Source organism: Kogia breviceps, chromosome 5, assembly GCF_026419965.1.
Source record: "Kogia breviceps isolate mKogBre1 chromosome 5, mKogBre1 haplotype 1, whole genome shotgun sequence".
NCBI lineage: Eukaryota > Metazoa > Chordata > Mammalia > Artiodactyla > Physeteridae > Kogia > Kogia breviceps.
Window position 1 is genome coordinate 52,274,537 of NC_081314.1, and position 19,522 is coordinate 52,294,058.

The 19,522-nt window shown below is 41.3% G+C and overlaps 1 protein-coding gene and 1 pseudogene across 1 annotated transcript in view; one reads left to right on the forward strand and one right to left on the reverse strand.

The window, feature by feature from the left end:
• LOC136794202 (uncharacterized) overlaps positions 1-19,522 on the forward strand; it is a 134,038-nt gene that overhangs the window by 92,843 nt on the left and 21,673 nt on the right. The window lies entirely within an intron of this gene.
• On the reverse strand, positions 4,374-8,972 carry LOC131756811 (ER membrane protein complex subunit 3-like; annotated as a pseudogene).

Genomic DNA, 19,522 nt, shown 5'->3' on the forward strand with positions numbered 1-19,522 from the left:
CAGTGGTAATTTGATAGGGATTGCATTGAATCTGTAGATTGCTTTGGGTAATAGAGTCAGAAAATGCCACTTTTTGATGAGGCATTTATTCAGTGTGCTTTTTTCTCATATTTAAAACTACGTCCTATATCTTCAGTCACTTCTATCCCAAATAATAAATAAGTTATACTGTATTGTGTAATTTATGAAGCGGTTTTGCATATGTGAACTAAGTTTATCTATAAAACACTGATAGGTGTTCTTGCTCCTTTTTATGGATAAGGAAATTGAGAAAGATTAGATGAGCTTGCTAGGATAATTTTATTCCTATTGTATCATTTTTTTTTGAAATGGATCATTTGATTACCCACGGTCTCATAAGAAGACATGTAGAGAAAGGAGACTATTATGAGTATTCTATAATTCTTCCTGGTAAGTGGGTAAAGATGTTTAACTCTGGGAGGGATAAGAGAAAGAAATATTGCTGTTTGTCCTTTGCTTATATCTCTTAATTGTATTAGCCACCATCTACTGAGTTCTTACTTTAGTTCTTACTCTATTGAGTTCTTACTAGTATAAAGCTTAGTCATAAGCTTTAAAAAAAAAAAACATTTAATTAGCACATTTAATCATCACAGTACCCTAAGTGGTGGGTATATAATACAGGCATGGAAACTGAAGCATGGAGGTAGTACTTTACCCCAGAGTATACATCTAGTAAATGGTTAAACAGCGTTCAATCCAGGCCATCTGACCCTAAAACTTGAGCTCTTCTATATTCTCCACTAATTCTTTAGACTACTAGTACTATATTCTGTATTTTCCTTAGCTATATCCTTTTATGGCCCTTGTAGGGAACTACATTTCCTGTATCTTATTTAAAAACTAAGTAATTTGTAAAAAGCTGAGATTGGTTTAGGCTATGTTGTTTTTAAATTTTGTTTTGTTTTTGATAACATTATACGCTGTGGAAGTTAGAAAGATGAGGTTTTGAAAAGGCAAACATCAGAATCTTCCACTTACTACTGTTCATTTTGGAATATAGGATGTGGCAACTGGCAGAGACACAGGAGAGATAAGATTAGGTAGCTATGAGGGACAATCTTGAAAAAGTAGGTTGGGTTCTCATCAATAAAATCTTAGTGAAAGTTTCCATAAAAATGAGTCAGGCTTAAGATAAGGCTAGTCTACTCCCATGGTATCTTACATATTATGGGGCCATTTGCTCCCCTAAGACTGTTATAAACAGACCCAGACCTTAAAAATCAAGACTCCCAAGTGAGGGTTCCAACAATAGGGACAGATTTGCTCAACTTTACCAACTTGCAGTATGGCAGAGCTAGGTCTCAAGCCCAAGTCCTCTAGACATATGTTTGAAAGTTGAACATTACTTTCATGCAAATAAGACCTAGGCAAATCACAGGAGGCACATTTACAGATTCTCACCTTGTTTCCCTGGACCCCAAGCACTCAGGACCTGCAAACTTTCCTCAGGAGTAAGAGGGTTTTATTCTGCCACGCCTCCCTGAGCAAGGCAATGCCCCCGCGACCACACCTCCATCCTCTGCCCCTCAATGCACTTCCCTTTTATCTAGTTCAGCAAGTGGTGCAGGACCCGCTGATGACTCATGCACAGTAAGGTATGAAGGACTGACAGCTAGCGTCCCTGGCCAATCAGTGTTTTAATGCGAAGGAAGAATTCTGGTGTTTGATTAGCAATACCATTCCCCCAAGAAAAGAATTCTGGATGGTGGAATTTCCGCAGTGACATATGACTCCGAGTGAGAAATGGGGTAGAGAGGAGGGAGAAATTAGTTTTAGGAGGAAGTTCATCTTAAGGCTAGAGTCAGCAGAACTGGATTTGAGTGCAAGCTGTACGGTTCCTTAGGCTGTGTGAGCATGTCCACATTATTTAGCTTGTCTAATTCCTAGCTTCTTTATCTGTAGAATGGGACTAATGATGAAATCCACCTCCGAGGGTTGTGGAAATTAGTAATCTCATGTGTGTGAAGCATGAGATTTACATGAGAATGAGAATTGCTCTATAGATACTGACCATTATTTTTGGTCTTAGAGCTAGGATTGGGGCTGGTTCAAATGCATAACCAAACATAATCAAATATAAACGGATGGATAGAATGCAATGTTTAGTTAGCAAATGGTGTCTAATCAAAAATCAGCACATCCAACTCTTCACATCTACGTGCACATGATTTTGTTCATGAGCTTTCCTTGTGTTCTCTTATGTTGCACACTGTTCCTTATGGGGGGGATTGTCATGTAATGACAATCATGTAATGATGACAAATAACTGTTCAGTGTTTTTCTGATAGGTCTATTTCAAAAATTGATTTTAACATGAGTTATTACCAACACTAATTTTTGCCATTTATCAAAATATGGCTTGAGACAAGCCATTCTAGTCAATAAATGTTCTAAATATTCTCTATACGAGAGATTCTCAGAATTTACTGTGCATTAGAATCACTAGGGAGGTTCTGGTTAAGAATTTTGTTTCATGGGCCCCTCCCCCAGAGATCTGGATATAGAACATTGAAGATGGAGCTTAGGCAGCTGTATTTTTAATAAGCACTCCCAGGTGACCTGATAGAAGTGGTAAGAGATGCCCATTTCGAGAAATTCTTTTCTATTATTTCTTTTCAAGTCTAGGGAGAAACTACTGTTTATCTGGCCCAAAGTTTCCCATTTTTCACCAGCCTCATTCTCCTTTCAATCTCAATTGATGGCCCAACCTAGATTTGCATGTGAAAGAACAACCTACCTGCCAGGTATCTCCAGAGACCACAGTCCAAACTTGGAAATACCTAGAGAACCTGCATTTGAATCTCAACCTAGACACTTTTCTCCCTATTCTGAGGCTTAAAGTACATACATAATTCTAAATCTCTCTTTTCTGAGTGAGACATTTTGTAACTGTTATTTTTAAAAATTTGGATCTAATTTTCTTTTCTTTTTCTTTTCTCTTCTCAGAAGACCTCAATAATTCTTGTTTCTGAGTTAAGATAAAATGAAAGACGGGTCATGTATGCTAAAATGTGTAATTAGGCGATGCTAATTAAGTACTTTAAAATGATTAGACGAAAGCACCTTATGTGTACTTCCAGCCTCAGTCAAGGGCGTGGCTTCAGGCTAACATGGGGGTAATTGGGTTGCCTTCTCTGACTCAAAGTGCTTTTTTGCCATGAATCCTCCGGATCTTGCGTTTCAGATTTCATTTCTTCCTTCAAGCAAATACAGGAACAAAGTATCTTCTTCCTATCCCTTAATCAAAAGCCATAATGCCGGAACTCTTCTCTGTGCCTCCCTAGAGTGTTTTAAAGACTCCCGTGGAGGACTTGGGTTCAGGGATACTATGTGAATTGGACCATGAGTTAAAAGCAGAGGAGATGCTTTTAACTCATAGTTCAATTACTGTGAGACTTGGAACAAGTCACTTTGCCTTTTTGAGCTTTGATCCCAGAAGTTGTTGTGAGACTTGATGAGATAATATTTAAATAATAATATTTATGTGCAAAATATTTAGCACTTGATAGATAATCAATGAATGCCAGTTATTATTATTACCTACTACTGTATTTGCCAAACCCAGATAATAAGGCAGTACAACTACTGTGGTAGAAATCTGGGCTTCCAAATAGCAAGTGAGATCTGAAAACATAATGGGTCTAGTATTTGTTCTTAAAGGCCACGTATGATTTAATCCTTGAAGTATTTTTGTCCTGTGGAAAAAAGTAAAAAAGGAAGAAGGAAGGTGGTTTGGAGAGCTGGCACTGTATTGCTCGGCTGAGCTAGACTGGTAGCAAAAGCCAGCACTAGAGAGGGTTCTTGGAGAGGCAGCCTATAATTAACTGTGAGGGCAATGGATCCTCTGAAACATCCTCATATTATAGAGCGCTCGTTTTCGGCATTTCCTTGCTATCATCTTCTCTTTCTGGGGTCATATACACATACATTGAATTACTTGGAAAACGTAACCAAAGACCAGAAGCCCTTGTTTTTTTTTTTTTTTTTTTTCTTGGATCCCGAGAAAACAGGAGTTTACTGTGGGTTAGAAGTCAGAATGACGGTACATAATAATTAGGTTTAATGGACAACATTTTTTCTGAAATTTCTGAATTTTTGCTAAGTTTTATACATTATCACTAGCTTGAGTTTCCCCCCTCTCTCTTACTTTTATTACTCGAGTCACCAGAAGGAAAATTTAAAATATTTCAAAAATAGCTGTTTCTGGGCAAGTCACCCAGCACACACTCCTCATGTTTCCTCTGGTTTCAAACATAAAGGGGAAGCCGGCTCAGGCAAGAACAATCCTTGCTGCACACCTGCCAGCTCACGCATCCCCCTTTTTTTTCCAAGAGGCTCCAGCTCAAAGAAAAGTTACAAGGTTAAGCGCTACTCCGAGTTTCTGACACAGCTAACCCCTGCTTGGTCTTCAAAAAATAGAGGTCTGTAATTCCTTTTTGAACATGCCTTCAAAGTGGAGGTCTTCAGCCACGAGCTCCTCTTTGACACCATCTAGTGCCCACTGGTGGTCTGTCGGCTGCAAAGCTTCCCACTCTGTCTTAAAAGCTTTGTTGGTGTCTGCGGGCATGGCCATGGCTGCGCCAGTCATCTGTTCCTGCGTCATCTGTGATTGGTCAGCAGCATTATCTTGGCCCCAAATCAGAGAGTAAATGCCCTGAAGCCCAAAGACATTGAGGAAATACCAGGATGCAGAACTCACCCAGGAGGCATCTAATGTGAGTAGTTTAATTTCTTGCTGTAGTATGGGCTTAAAAGGCAGGGTCAAGTGGAAACAGGACCTTGGTTGTGACAAAGCCTGAAAACGTCATGTTGATCCATCCACCAATAAGAATCATAGGGAGAAGGCTTCCCTGGTGGCGCAGTGGTTGAGAGTCCGCCTGCCGATGCAGGGGACACGGGTTCGCGCCCCGGTCTGGGAGGATCCCACATGCCGTGGAGCGGCTGGGCCCGTGAACCATGGCCGCTGAGCCTGCGCGTCTGGAGCCTGTGCTCCGCAATGGGAGAGGACCACACACCACAAAAAAAAAAAAAAATGAATCATAGGGAGGACATGTGTGACGTTGCCTTTCATCACATCTGTGAGCATAGTGGGATCAATCACAGGAGAAGGAGGCACATCCTTCCTTTTAGTTTCTTTTGAAAAATCCATCCTCTGGGTTGTTGAAGTAATATGTTCGTGTCAGGAAAGACTGTTTGGGAATGTATTTTCCATTTTCCCTGAGGCCTCTGCTTCGAATTAGGACTTGACTGTCTGAGACTTGTTCCCGGGTGAGCTTCTTGTCGCTCTGCAGCAGGATGGACACGTAGTGGCGAATCATGCCCACGAAGAAGGTGGTGCTATTGATGGGCAGAGGACCACCCAGAGGCGGATGTTGGAGTCGGGTAGCAGCTCGGGCCGGGCCCTTCCATCTTCACAGAGAGCCGGCTCCCGGGTTGCTGTAGCCGGGTTGATTTTCACCGGGGCGGGGGGCTCCTCGTCGAGTTCGCCTCCAGGCCTTCTCACGCCCCTCAGCCAGGCAAGCGCGGGCCACCGGGCAGCCCGCAAGCCCTTATTTTATTGACAAGTCATGAGCATCTTTACCCAGAGGAAATGCCAGGTTACTGAATTTACCCACAGAACTCTTCAGAATCCTTTGTTACTTTGTGTGGATTTGATCTGTATAGATGGCACGTTAATAATGTTCTAGGGCCCAGAGAACTAATTATTTACCCACAGATCAAATCTGTCTTTCTCATTTGTATACTTTGCAACTGCAAAGGATGGGAGTTGGCAAACTTGTTAGCCCTGTGTGAGTCTGGATACAGAGAACATTTCTAGAACAAATTCTTGTCTGTGTTTAGGCACGGTTGCTGATCTTAAATGCTTCTGTACTAATCTACTGGGGCACTTGATTCAGTAAACACTTACTGAAGACCTACTTTGTATGCTGCCAAACGCTGAATATAGCCATTGCGTTTCACTGGGTGCAGGTGTGCACTTCGTAAAGGGAACACAGCAGTACAAGAAGGAAAGTACATTTCCTTTACTAGGGAGAAGTAGCAGATAGATCAAAGTTTGAGACTTCTTTTCCCCTCTCTTGCCCTGAATCTTTTCTCCCTGTCATCCAGAAAGTCAGGTAGTTTATTTTGCTTCATCCCTTCCAAGGAGGATTATGACACTTTCCTAGGAAGTCACAGCAAACCTTCCTGGATTTCGTTTCCAAAAGCCTAAGCCAAGATGAACAAATCCAAACACTTAGAAGGGTCTGGCAGATAGTGATGGGAGGAGTGAGCTGGATGGTTCTGTGGTGAGTGGAGGGCATGTGGTTTGCATAAGGAAGGCAGCTGCTGCGCTGCCCCAGCTTTTGTTTCGTTTTGTGAGCCCAGAGAAGTCAGACGGACAAATTTTTAAAGGAAATCCAACTTTTGGTACAAAAAACTACCGGCCCCAGCCTACTTGGGAGAAGAGAACTAGGTGAAGAGATAGGTTCCCCGAGACTAAAAAGGGATTTTCCTGGGTTCAGAAAGGAAGATAATTTTGTGCTCTCTACAGAAATAGAGATCTTTACCCACAGCCTCATGGCAGCCTCTGGGTTGGTTGAGAGGAGAGAGGTGACTTCATGGTGCCCTAGGGAGGTGGAATCCCAGGCACTGAGATTTCCAGGGAAGCCTCCAAAAATTTCAGTCAGCCAATAAGATGAACTTTGGTGTAGAATCCCGTTTTAAGGAAAGACGAGGAACTATGGATATAAAAAATAAACTTAAAATGCTTAATTCTTTGCATAAGATAGTAGTTTATCGAGGCGCCTATAGAAGACTGGTTTAACATAACCTGGTCTCAATGACTGAGTTCAGACCATGAATCTCACATTTACTTGCTGTGAGTCTTGAGGAAACATGTAAACTCTCAATGCATCAGTTTCTTCATGTTTAAAATGGGAATGGTACTTAATAATACTAAGCCTACTTCAGTATTACGAGAATTAAAGTAAATTAATATGTGTATATCTGGTGTGATGAACAAGCAAGACTCATGAGCTACAATTAGAAATCATCCTTATTTTAACTTCCCACTATCCTTTTAAAATTTATTTAGAAGAGACGTCCTTCTTCTTCTCCTGGTTGAAAACACAGGCTGATGGATGAATTTTCGACTTCATTTTAGATATTAAGACCTTTTTCAGATTTCAAGGTTACAAATATAATCTTAGTTCTGAAAATGGTCTGATCCCACATACCAGTAAAAACTCCAAATATGATTTAAAGTTCAATCTTCTCTTCTCTTTCATCTGAAAGATGGGAAAGGGGGGAAGGAAAGCTCTCCCTTGTTTGCTACCGCTGTAAGATGGCATTGTGCACACCGGGCCTGGCAGTTAAATATGGATGACCCCTTGGCCATTTTATATATCCTTCGGGGCCCCCATGAGAACTTACCAATACAGGCCATGCCTTGTCTTCCAGTTGCCACTTTCTGCCTCAATCCCTCAGTCCCCCTTTTCTTTTCTTTTTCTTTCTTCTTCTGGAAGTCCACAGAGCAGACTCTATTGCCTTCTGTCCTATTACTTCCCCAGACAGTCCTCTGGGATAGGTTTTAAAACAGCTCCATGCTGGCACATGGTTAAGTGTTTTTAAAAATGTCATTATTATCACCACAGTTGGAAATAACAGGTTTGAGAGGACTGCATGAAAAGACATATTTATCTAGTTCTAAATTAGGCACCTTATACTATAGATACATTTTAAGAATGTTTCTTTAAATGAAAATTTGACAATTTGATGCTTTTCCCATGTACTTAATGTAAGTACCATACATGAGTTTACAAAGTATGAATGGGCCAACATAGGATTCATTAACTAAATATGTGTGGATTTTTATGAAAGGGGCATTTAAGGCTTCCTGAAAGGAGGCAGCATTTGAATTAAGCCTTGGAATTTGAAGAGGGTTTTACCATGTTAGGCCCAGATGGTGGGAGGGGAAGGAGTGGGAAACCAGAGGCAAAAGAAATGTGTCTGGAGCTAATACTCATGAGTGACAGTGTGTTACAGCAGAGGTTGATTACAGGTAAAAGTTAAAACTAGTATTGACTGAGGATTTCCTGAGTGCTTCATTTGGACTCCTTCATTTATTCTTCTCAAGTTTGTGAGGCAGGTACTGTGAGTATCCCTCTGTTATGCATAAGGACATTGAGCCTTAGAGAGGTGAGGGTAGTGGCCTGAGTTATCCCAGCTGGAGAGGGCAGGACATGGGATTAGATCTGGCTGTCTGACCTGGGCAGGGTCATGCCTAACTACTGCATTATGCAGGGCCCTTAGTTGTTAGGGGTTATAGGTGGCATTCACAATACACATTGGATCACAAAGAAGGTTCAGGATGGTCGCATAAGAAAAATTTTAATTTTATACATCAATTTTTGAAAAACTTACAGTTTTTCACTATATAATACTTTTAATAATTTCCTGCCGTTCCTTTCTTCTTCTTCCCTTCCTCCCTCCCTTCTTTCTTTTTTTTTTATCAAGTTGTTATTAATCCAGGGACTGTGTTAGTCCCAGGATATATAATGGTGAACCAAAATATATGCAGTCTCTGCCCTCATGGGAATTATATTCTCAGGGTGGGAGGGACATAGATATTTAAATAATTTCTAAGATTAAAATCGCAAGTGTGACTTTTACCTAAATGAATGGAAATTTGAGCTATTACAGCTTAAAGTGGGAGGTTTGATTTGAAAGGCCAGGGGAGAATTAGTGACTTTGAACCAAGTCCTGAAAGATAAATGAGAGTTAACTAGATGAAGCAGGAGGAGAGGAGTACCCAGGTAATAGGAGCAGCATACACAAAAGTCCTGTGGTAGGAAGAAGAATGGGCTGTAAAGGCCTGAGGGGCTAAATCTGAGCATACCGGAGTGGGGCGGTGTACAGAGCAAGACTGGAAAGGTGGGGGCCTGGTCATGCAGAGTCTTGCTGTACATGTTAGAGCTTGATATTTATCCTAAAGGCAAGGGGTTCTGACTTTTTAAATGAAGCATTTTAAGCAGGGGTGGCCCCATGCTCAGATTTCATTTTGAACATACAGCCCTAGCTGCCCTGCGGGGAGCAGATTGGAAGCGAGAGAAGTGGAAGGAGTTGGAAGAAGTAGATTATTCAGTCAACCAGGTGAGAGAGGCATTGCTTAAACCAGGGGGTAGCAGTGATGAAGGGAGATGAGCGGATTCAAGAGACGTTTAAGGGGTGAAATCAACAGGACTTTGGGATTGACTCCATGTGAGGGGTGAGAAACAGGGGTGGCATTAAACAGACTCTATGTTTCTGACTTGGAAACGGGATGATTTGCAGTCATTGAAAAAAGGAAGGCTAGCAATCGTTTTGTTTTGTTTTGTTGAGGATTGGGTTTAGAGTAGCAGGGAAGACCATGAATTTTGAGTTAAAGCACCTTTCAGATCTCAGAGATTGCTGGTAATGGAGTTTTAGCTTTGACTTACAATTTATGCCACCAGTACCCTACCTCTAATTTCCCCATTCCTGGGGAAAATTCCTATCCTGTGGGAAAACTGGGTCATCATAGACTGACAGTCAAGGGCTGCTGTCCAGTCGTTCACTGGACATGCGCTATAGCCCCTCAGATTCAACCTCTCCCTCCTGCAGATCCCAGAGCCAGTCTGGCTGCCCAGAGTAGACTTCAGATAGCTCAGGTGCTCTAGGCTTGTTACCTCAACTCAGACTACAACGTGCTGATTAGGGCTGTCCAGCTGTTCCTACCTCACTTCACTCTTGCTGGTTTGGCTTTATCATCACTGGCTCCCCTCTGCCCATGTCTAGCCTGCCACCTCCTCACCACCTCCTTCCCAGTAGTTCCCAGCGTGTCTTATGGAGGGCTCCACATCATACGACTAGTGGAGATTAATAGTTCCTTCCTTCCTTCCTCTGGTCCTTCCCTCTATCCTTCCTCAGAAACAGTTCATCATTCTCAAGTGAAGCTGCTAACCTGAAAACTATCCACCAGATGGCACCAAAACATTATATTCCAAGTATTCGGCCCTCAGTGCACCTTCAAGAAAGCCCAAAGGTTCCACTACCACGAGATGATAAAGCACAGCCCCAGGTGCCAGTTCAACAGTAATTAAAATTCTCACTGGAACCTCCCAGAATATTTGGTTTTGGATTTTGTTGAGAGAGAGAGAACCTTTCCCAGTAAACGACCTTTATTTTTTATTTTCTGCTCTTTAGATTCTGGGTAAAAGACTATGAAGGACATTACAAAATGAGGAACATGAATATTTTCAGGGACACTGTCATTTTCACTTGTGTTTGCTTCACTGTCCTTTTCTTAGTGCTAAAGCTTTGCTTGTTACAGAACAGCACGTCAAGAATAGAAATACAATAGCTCTTGGGCTTCCCTGGTGGCACAGTGGTTGAGAGCCCGCCTGCCAATGCAGGAGACACGGGTTCGTGCCCCGGTCTGGCAAAATCCCACATGCCACGGGGCAGCTAGGCCCATGAGCCATGGCTGCTGAGCCTGTGGGTCCAGAGCCTGTGTTCCGCAATGGGGGAGGCCACAACAGTGAGAGTCCCGCGTACCGCAAAAAAAAAAAAAAAAAAAAGTAACTGTAAGTTTTTTCTGTTTCAGCATTTAGCTATCATTAATATAGCAAAAATAGTATGAGTGACCATTTAAGTGATTAAAACAGTTAATGAAATTAACATATCTTCTTGGTATTATCTTCTAACTGTGGGATAGTTTTTTCTTCAATCAACATAATTAACAGGGCTTCCCTGGTGGCGCAGTGGTTTAGAGTCCGCCTGCCGATGCAGGGGACACGGGTTCGTGCCCCAGTCCGGGAAGATCCCACGTGCCGCGGAGCGGCTGAGCCTGTGCGTCCGGAGCCTGTGCCCCGCAACGGGAGAGGTCACAGCAGTGAGAGGCCCGCGTACCGCAAAAAAAAAGAAAAACAAAACATAATTAACAATTATGTTGTTGATGACAGTTTAAGAGACTTTGAGGGTTGTTTGTTGTTGTTAGTAATATTTCAGTGGCTTAAAAAATACCACACCCCTTATAAATTAACATTTTTTACTGGGTGATCAAATGTCTATCTGGCAAAATTTAGTCAAAATTTCATATGAGGAAATATCTATAAGGATTTGTTCTTTCAAATTTGGAGATCTGGGTACTGAGCAATTAAAGACTTTGCCAGGGGATGGAAAATGGATAAAGAAACAATAGATGTTAAAATTTACTATTTTGATTCTTCTTTGGAGGCAAAAGAAATGATCTATGAATAAATGCACAGCATGAAGTGAATTTTATAAATGAAGACATGTTAAGAAATAATTTGATGGTAACTCAGTTTTGTGTATATATTTTTATAGTATTTCATATGTATACTCTTTTGTAAAATTTGGCCAGCAATTGTAACATGCATATACATATACATAGAGTACATAAATATTCCTTGTTTTGCAAAGGTGTGTGTGCATGGGGGGTGGTGCTGTGTTTTTCCACTGCACAGAATAGAATGTGTCTTGCTGTAGAGCTTGGATGAATGTCTGGCTGCTTCCCTACCCTAGGGAGTCATCTGAATGTCCACAGTTCCCAAAGTGCTTTGGGATCACTTAGGCTAAAAGATGCTACTTATTGTGAAGCTATCTTGTTTTATTCCCAAAGGAATTTCATCATTTTATATTTGTGAAAACTGTCAATGCATCTTTCTCAAAATGCAATTATCTGAAAGAAGAAAACCAACACAGAGTGGACCCCTTGCCTTCGAAGTCATTTTATTAAGAGTAAATTAGACTGAAAAAGTGATAGTCTGAAATGCATTTTCAATAGATTGCTGTCAGCCTTGCTACCTGTCAAACAGAGAGGCCTGAAGTTTCATAGTGACATATGGATTAGCCCAGTCTTCCCTGCAGCGTGAAAACAAAAGACAATTGGTGATGCATGGGGCAAACTCATCTTAAAACAGAGATATCAACAAAGGAATATGACAGCATGAAAAGACAGAGTGCAGCCTGCTGTCCACATTTGCAAAGAGATTCTGTCTGAATCCATAACTTCAATACACTGTGAGACAGAAAAAGAGAAAATACACATTAAGTGTAATTGTTCATCGGGTACTTTGCTGTAGCAAATGCTGAATTTCATTCTCGGAAGGGAGAAAGAAGTGGGAACAATGGATAAAATAGGTGCAGTTATAAAGAGTCATTAAGAAGAACCATATGGAATTAGAATTATTTGATTTTTAAAAATCATCCATCAGAGGGACTTTAAATGAATCTTCAAAGTTCTCATCCATTAATCAATTGAAAAAATAAAGGCTGAAGTCACAAAAGAAACTCAAGAGCAAAAAACTCTTTTCCCAGTTAGAGCTTTAAACTAGACTGGCAAGGTCATTTAGTTCAGGGTTTGTGTGAAAAAGAAGTGCATATCAAAGTTAGAGAAAATCATACAGATCTGCTTAGGTCTGGGAAAATACAGTATGGATTTTTTTTTAACACCTCATGTGAACAATTACATAGGTCACTTGTATGACCAGTAACTTACAATTAAATAGAAATGAAAGTTCCTCTCATAGTCATTTTAATCCATACATCCTAAGGGACTCAAAAAACAAGTATAACTAACACGATGCAAAAGTCAGTGAAGGAAAACGGTGCATTGAATTATAGAAAATGCTGATTTTCTAAGCTTAGGATTAGATGCTAAAAGACCAAAGTAAGATAGGTTTGGAGTTATGCAGTGGCCACTGGAGACCCACTCAGAGCTCAGAAGGAAAAGTTCAGGAAAAGGCAACTTTGGGGTATCCTGAAGGAGTTTGCCTATGGGACAGTGGTCAGGAATGAATGCTATTTTGTCAAATCATCACCTGCCTGATGGCTTCCTTTGGTGACAGGGCTGGCTCTGCAAATAGGAATAGCCAGCTGCTTACAGAGGGTCACTTAAAATGGGAACTGGAAGCCTCATTGGGGTGCCTTGAAACTCCTGTGATTAGTCATGTATTAAGTGTTCATGGATATTTTACACAAGTGGAGGATGGGGGCATATTTTCTAATTAATATATTAGGTAGCTTTATGATATCCATGTCCTTCCTAGGAAAGTGCAGAGTCCTGAAGGTTTGAAAAATGGAACAAATGAGTTTTGGGTGTTTTCCTTGGCTGAGCCAGAAGACACACATATAAGATACTATTGATACATCAGAAGTCATGAGGTTTTGGAGGGGGCTGAGGTTATCAGAAATCAGTAGGGAAGTAGGAAAGAAATTAAGGGCATCAGTGGAAGCATTTCCAAAATTCATAATTCTGCCTTTAAGCAGAGTTCTTCCCAGAGAATTTAGCTTATTGATATTTGCTTTAGTACTCTATGGCCTTAAACATGCATAGGAAAATTACGTAGGGATAAAATAGACATGTTTGTTGTACACTTTACATCATTTTTTAACACTTGTGTTTTCTTGTAGTGTCCCTTTGTCTTCTCTATTCATTATCTCTTCTGTCAATAAATGTTTCTTTTTGAGTAGCATCAACATATATACACTACCAAATGTAAAATAGATAGCTAGTGGGAAGCAGCCGCATAGCACAGGGAGATCAGCTCGGTGCTTTGTGACAACCTAGAGGGGTGTGATAGGGAGGGTGGGTGGGAGATGCAAGAGGGAGGAGATATAGGAACATGTGTATATGTATAGCTGATTTACTTTGTTATAAAGCAGAAACTAACACAGTGTTGTAAAGCAATTATACTCCAATCAAGATCTATTAAATATAAATAAATAAATAAATGTCTCTTTTTTCCCATATACCCTTAGGAATCAGCTTTGATTTCTCATTTTTGGAGTCTAAACTCACACCCCTGAAACCACAGTGTGTACTCTTCTGACATAATTGCTGTTGATTTCGCTGCTATTAGATTTGTTCTTGTTGTTGTTGTACCAGTGTGGCTACACTATTATCTGAGCATTAACACACTGTGTCAGATAATTTTCAACTGCATAAAAGGGATCATAGTCGATTATCCAAATGAGAGTTTATTTTTCTCTCATAGAAAATAGACCAGGATCAGCCATCCAGGACTTTTACAGTGGCTCTTGTTAACATCAGAATCTAGATGCTTTCTCTCTCTCTGCTTCTTCATTTTTGGCTTATGACTTTTATCCACATGGTCACCTCATGAATCCCAGATGTTTAATCTCTAGCCTTTCCTGAGCATTACAAGTGGAGGAGGAACAAAGCCACATGGAGAAAGGGTGGTGTCTTTATCAGGAAAGCAAAGCTCTTCCAGATACCTCCAGGCATCTGCTTACATTTTCTTCACCCAGACTGTGCCTGATGACCATCCCTATCTTGAGAATGCTTGGAAATACAGCTTTTAGCTGGTCACAAAACCGGTTCTCTATTTGTATGGAAGAAGGAAAGACTAGAGATATTGGTAGGTGACCGGCAGTCTCTACCTTACACTGACTTTTCTGCAGAGTATATGTAGAGTGGAATAGGAAAATGCATTTCTAAAAAGATCCCATATTTAACTGCTTAGGGTATAAAGAAAAGGTCTTGGAGGGAAATGTAGAGCAATGGATGGATGGTTGAAAATTCTAGCTCGGAATGTTGAAGAGGTTGATGTTTGGCCCAAGTGCACCAAGAAAACGATTTTTTATTTTAAAAGGGTTAGAGGTTGACTTGTGTGGAATAAAGGAAGAGGCGCAGGAAAGAATACTGACATGAAGGAAAAGAAAAAGATAACCATGACTTGTTCCTTCATAATGTTTCAAAACCAAAGATAGGTAAGTGAATTTCACGTGTCTGCACCGCACATGGGGCTATAATGATGAACAAAGGCAGGCAGAACAGGCCAGTTCTGGCTTCTTGACTCTTTGCTGCTTGGCTGACTCAGTTACTTAGCCTCTATCCCCATGTCTGTGAAATTGAGACATTGACTATTCCTATCCCATTGCTTTGCAAGATTAAATGTTATAATGCCCAACCCATAACAATCTACCAAACCATGTCAAGTATCATCATCATTAATCTTATGACTGCAGACCTGGAAATTATTTCACTGATTCTGGCTCTATCTTCACACAGCTGTTCTGTGTGATCTTGGACAAGTCATTTAACTCTGGGCGCAGATTTTTTTTTTTTTTGAGGTACATGGGCCTCTCACTGTTGTGGCCTCTCCCGTTGCGGAACGCAGGTTCCAGCCGTGCAGGCTCAGTGGCCATGGCTCACGGGCCCAGCCGCTCCGCGGCATGTGGGATCCTCCCGGACCGGGGCATGAACCCATGTCCCCTGCATCGGCAGGCAGACTCTCAAGCACTGCGCCACCAGGGAAGCCAAAGGCGCAGATTTTTTATTTCAGTAAAATGAATGTAGTAATATCAACCTCATGCACTAGTTGTAACAAACAAATAACAGGCTTATGTAAAAATCCTTTAAATGGAGGATCTTTATATCCAAGTGTGAGATATTATTAGTGTTACTATATTGCCTATACTTTTTTCCCCTTTCCTATTTGTTCCTTTTTTTTCCCCTCTACTCTCTGCTTACTTTCTCAAATGAAATTGGTACAGGGTAGAGTAGCTAATATTTGGGATCTTTCTAAAAATTAGAGTTGACAAATATGGATGGTATTCCATCAATCTGTAGCCGCTAGTACCCAAATATTTATCTGTGAGAAACTGAGCTGTGGTCTAAAATACTCCTTGTGAGTTCTAGCTCAGATGGAAAAATTGTGTTTTCAAGCTGTGTGTGCCAGAGATCAGTGTACTCTTCCGACATGTTACAAGTTCTAACTGCTTCCTTTCGGCTTTGAAAAGTATTAAAATTGTCTACCGTTGTGATAAACAATTCCCATTTAAAACAATCTCAGCTTGGAGAGTCTGCAGAGGAGAACAGTGCAGATGATCTGCCTCTGCTGGTGGGAGTTGTCACTGATCTCCACTGCCCCCTGCCTCAGCCCTGGGGCAATTCCACATGCACTGGGCCTTAACATCACCACAGTTCCCACAGACGCTGTCAGCTTTAGTCACTTTAAGTGGTCTCTGGTAGGCAGTAAAGAAATGGTTTCAATAGGATATTCTTAATTTTAGAGTTCAGGTAGATACTAACACATTCCTTTTATAAGCCTCCTACATAATTTTCTATTAGTGCAATATATTGAATTTCTATTCCAATTTTCCATAATTTTATTTAAGGGGCACTTAGTACTTGATAACAGCTTTTTCCAGATTGATGCATCAGAACTTTTGTTTTTCACCATTAATGCTAAAACCTTAAAAATGAGGCTGAGTAATGGCTGGCATTTTTCTTTTTTATGTTAGGAAAAAGAGTTCTTTATATCTGGCTTCAGCTCTCCTTTAGTTTATCCCTCTTTTCTGCCCTTCTTTCTTACCCTACTTATAGACAATATCAATGTCATTCAAGATGTCAGCCATATAAAAAAAAAAAAAAAAAGAAAAAAATACGAAAAAAAAGATGTCAGCCAGCACTTAGGCAAAGCACATGGGTGTCATTGTCTTATATGATGCCTGTGGTTTGGATCTCATTCTCAAGGACACAGGACTAGGGGACTCAATTGACTGGACGCTGAGGAAGTGGTTCACAAACAAGAGACCCACTAGGGATTTCTTTACAAATAAGAAGGCCAATATACTAATTTATAATAGAAAATATTTCTTATCACAAGAATATCTATGGGGCTTCCCTGGTGGTGCAGTGGTTGAGACTCCACCTGCCGATGCAGGGGACGCGGGTTCGTGCCCTGGTCCGGGAGGATCCCACGTGCCGCGGAGCGGCTGGGCCCGTGAGCCATGGCTGCTGAGCCTGCGCGTCCGGAGCCTGTGCTCCGCAACGGGAGAGGCCACAACAGTGAGAGGCCCGCGTACCGCAAAAAAAAAAAAAGGAATATCTATGATTAACCATCCCTGGTATTAGCAGGCCCACCCCTAACCGTGTGGGGCTGAGACAAGGGTACTAATCGGGCCCCACATACCATGTAAATGTTTAGGAGTAATAAATTAATATATGATTGATCAAAATATGTTCTGTCTTCCTACCTTAACAAATGTACCTTCGTTATAGTCTAGAAGGCCAGGTTAGGATTAGAATTCTTCACTCTCCTTGTGGGGAGGAGCCAGCTTCATGGCTCCCAGCCTCCATGCCTATGCTCGCCAGCCTCTGACCCATCTCTTCTCATCCCTGGATCTTTCCAGGGTCTGCCAAGCATCTCACATGTATGCTGTGAACACCTCAACTGACACAAGCACAAGGTAATCCGTTCCACCAGCAAACAGCCACCCACTGGCCATTCCTCTGCCTGGCTTTGGGAGGTGAGACCCAGGGAAGAGACAGTACAGACTAGTGAGGCAAACTTGGAGCCATTTAGGTAGGAACTCGAGGGTCCTGGGCAATCAGAACATGATGCTAGAGCCAGCCCAGATGCCCAGAGTAGACTTAAGTTGTCTCAGGTGCTCTAGGCTGGTGACCTTGACTCAGACCACAATGTAGGGTCTAACTAACACTGATTAGTGCCGTTCAGCTGTTCTGTCCTTTCTTCAGCTCTTGCTAGTTTGGCTTCATCACCACTCACTTCTCCTCCACCCCCACCATCTTGACTACTGCTCTCCTCCTTACCAGTAATTCCCACCATCCCACTGTCTCCCTGCCCCTCCACTCTGCCTAGAAAGCTTTATATGGACTCTCAGATCCTTGTTTCCAGAAGGGACAAACATCAATTACCTTTAATCAAATAAATTTTAGGTCTGCAATTTGGAAATTCCCCTGAGTCACCTTGCCTGGATTTGGAGTGGGTCCTTTAACTCCTTAGTTATCTGTTCTTAGGAATTTCCTGGGTTTACATACCTATTACTGATCTCATCTATGGATGAGCTTCCTTAACCTTTATGAGAAATCTTTAAGGAGTATTTCACTGGTTATCAGGATGATCTTATAAATTTCACCCCCCATATTCTTTTTTAAAAATTTTAAATTGAAGTATAGTTGATTTACAATGTTGTGTTAGTTTCTGGTGTACAGCAAGGTGATTCAGTTATACATGTATATATATATTCTTTTCCATATTCTTTTCCATTATGATTTATTACAGGATATTGAATATAGTTCCCTGTACTATACAGTAGGACCTTGCTGTTTACCTATTCTATATATAGTAGCTTGTATCTTCTAATCCCAAACTCTTAATTTATCCCCACCCCATATTGTTAAGTAAAGACTTAGGATAAATTCCTCCTCACGATTATTAAATAACCACTTCAAGTTCCTCACAAGAATCAGTGGTTCTCAAACGCTAGGAAGTATCAGAGTCATCTGGAGGGCTTGTGGACCCCAGATTACTGGCTGGGGAATATGTGTGTATGTGTGAGAATTTCCATTTGTAACAAGTTTCCAGGCGATACTGATGCTGCTGGTACAGGGGATGCACTTGGAGAACCACTGCTCTTCATGTGCACTGTTCAGTCTCCTCTCATTCACTCTTGGGTACAGCACAATCTATCTTCCAACCTCACCATCTACTGACATTGCTCTGACAAGAGTCACCAGTGCTCTCCTATGGCTAAATCCCATGCTTAATGGCTAAGTCTAAAGGACACTTTTCATGTCCAACAGATTCTTAGGAAATTTCTGATGTGTTTGATGTGATTTACCCCTACTTCCATATTCCTTCTTTTGAGTTTTATTTCATACAACTTTCTGGTCCTTCTCCTGGTCTGGATGCTATGCTTTTCTTGCTTCACTCTCCACCTGGAGGGCCTCTACCCACTCATCTTTCTAGACTGGGGCCCAGAGTCACTGCCTCAAAGAAGTGGCTCCTTTTCTTGTCCCAGAAACATGGATGACCCTTTCATTTCCTTTCCCATTCTACTCTACTCATGCTTATATCATTCTCTCTGTAATGCCTATAATGGCATATATTTACTAGTCTCCTTACTCAGGAGAGTAAGGATTTTGATCAGATTTTCTTTTGTTCTTCCAAGTATTGCTAAACAGTAGATGTAAAGACTTCCTATGGTTCCTTATAACCCTGCTGGGTATCAGTACCCACTCTCATTCTCTGGGATGTAGCAAAGGTATGTTTATGTGAAGTACATAGGAAGGGTAAAAGCTAAGTCTCTGGATTGGGACATATGTCAGCTGCTGTGTTTCCCCTTGACAAAGTGCTGGTTGCCCATGAAGCGAAATCCTTTACAGATGCAGTTACCAGTGGCAGGAACTGTTAGCATTATCTTGAGAGAGTGGAATGTTTTGCAGGCCTGGTAGTCTGAGGATGAAAATTCAGCTCCCATTCATCTCCCAGATGCCTGAACAATGCCATAGTTGCCCTTTGCTGAAAATATATTTCAGTTTGCATGGCTTTAGTGGATTTGGCCCTCTCTTCCCTTTCTCATTAAACTCTCTGCCCTCATCCTTTCCCCTTTCATCTCTCCTCCCTGAAAGAAAAGGAGAAGCTTTATCTTTGAAGCAAATATTTTATCCATTATAGGAGTTCACTATGCCCTTTAGGCTTAAATC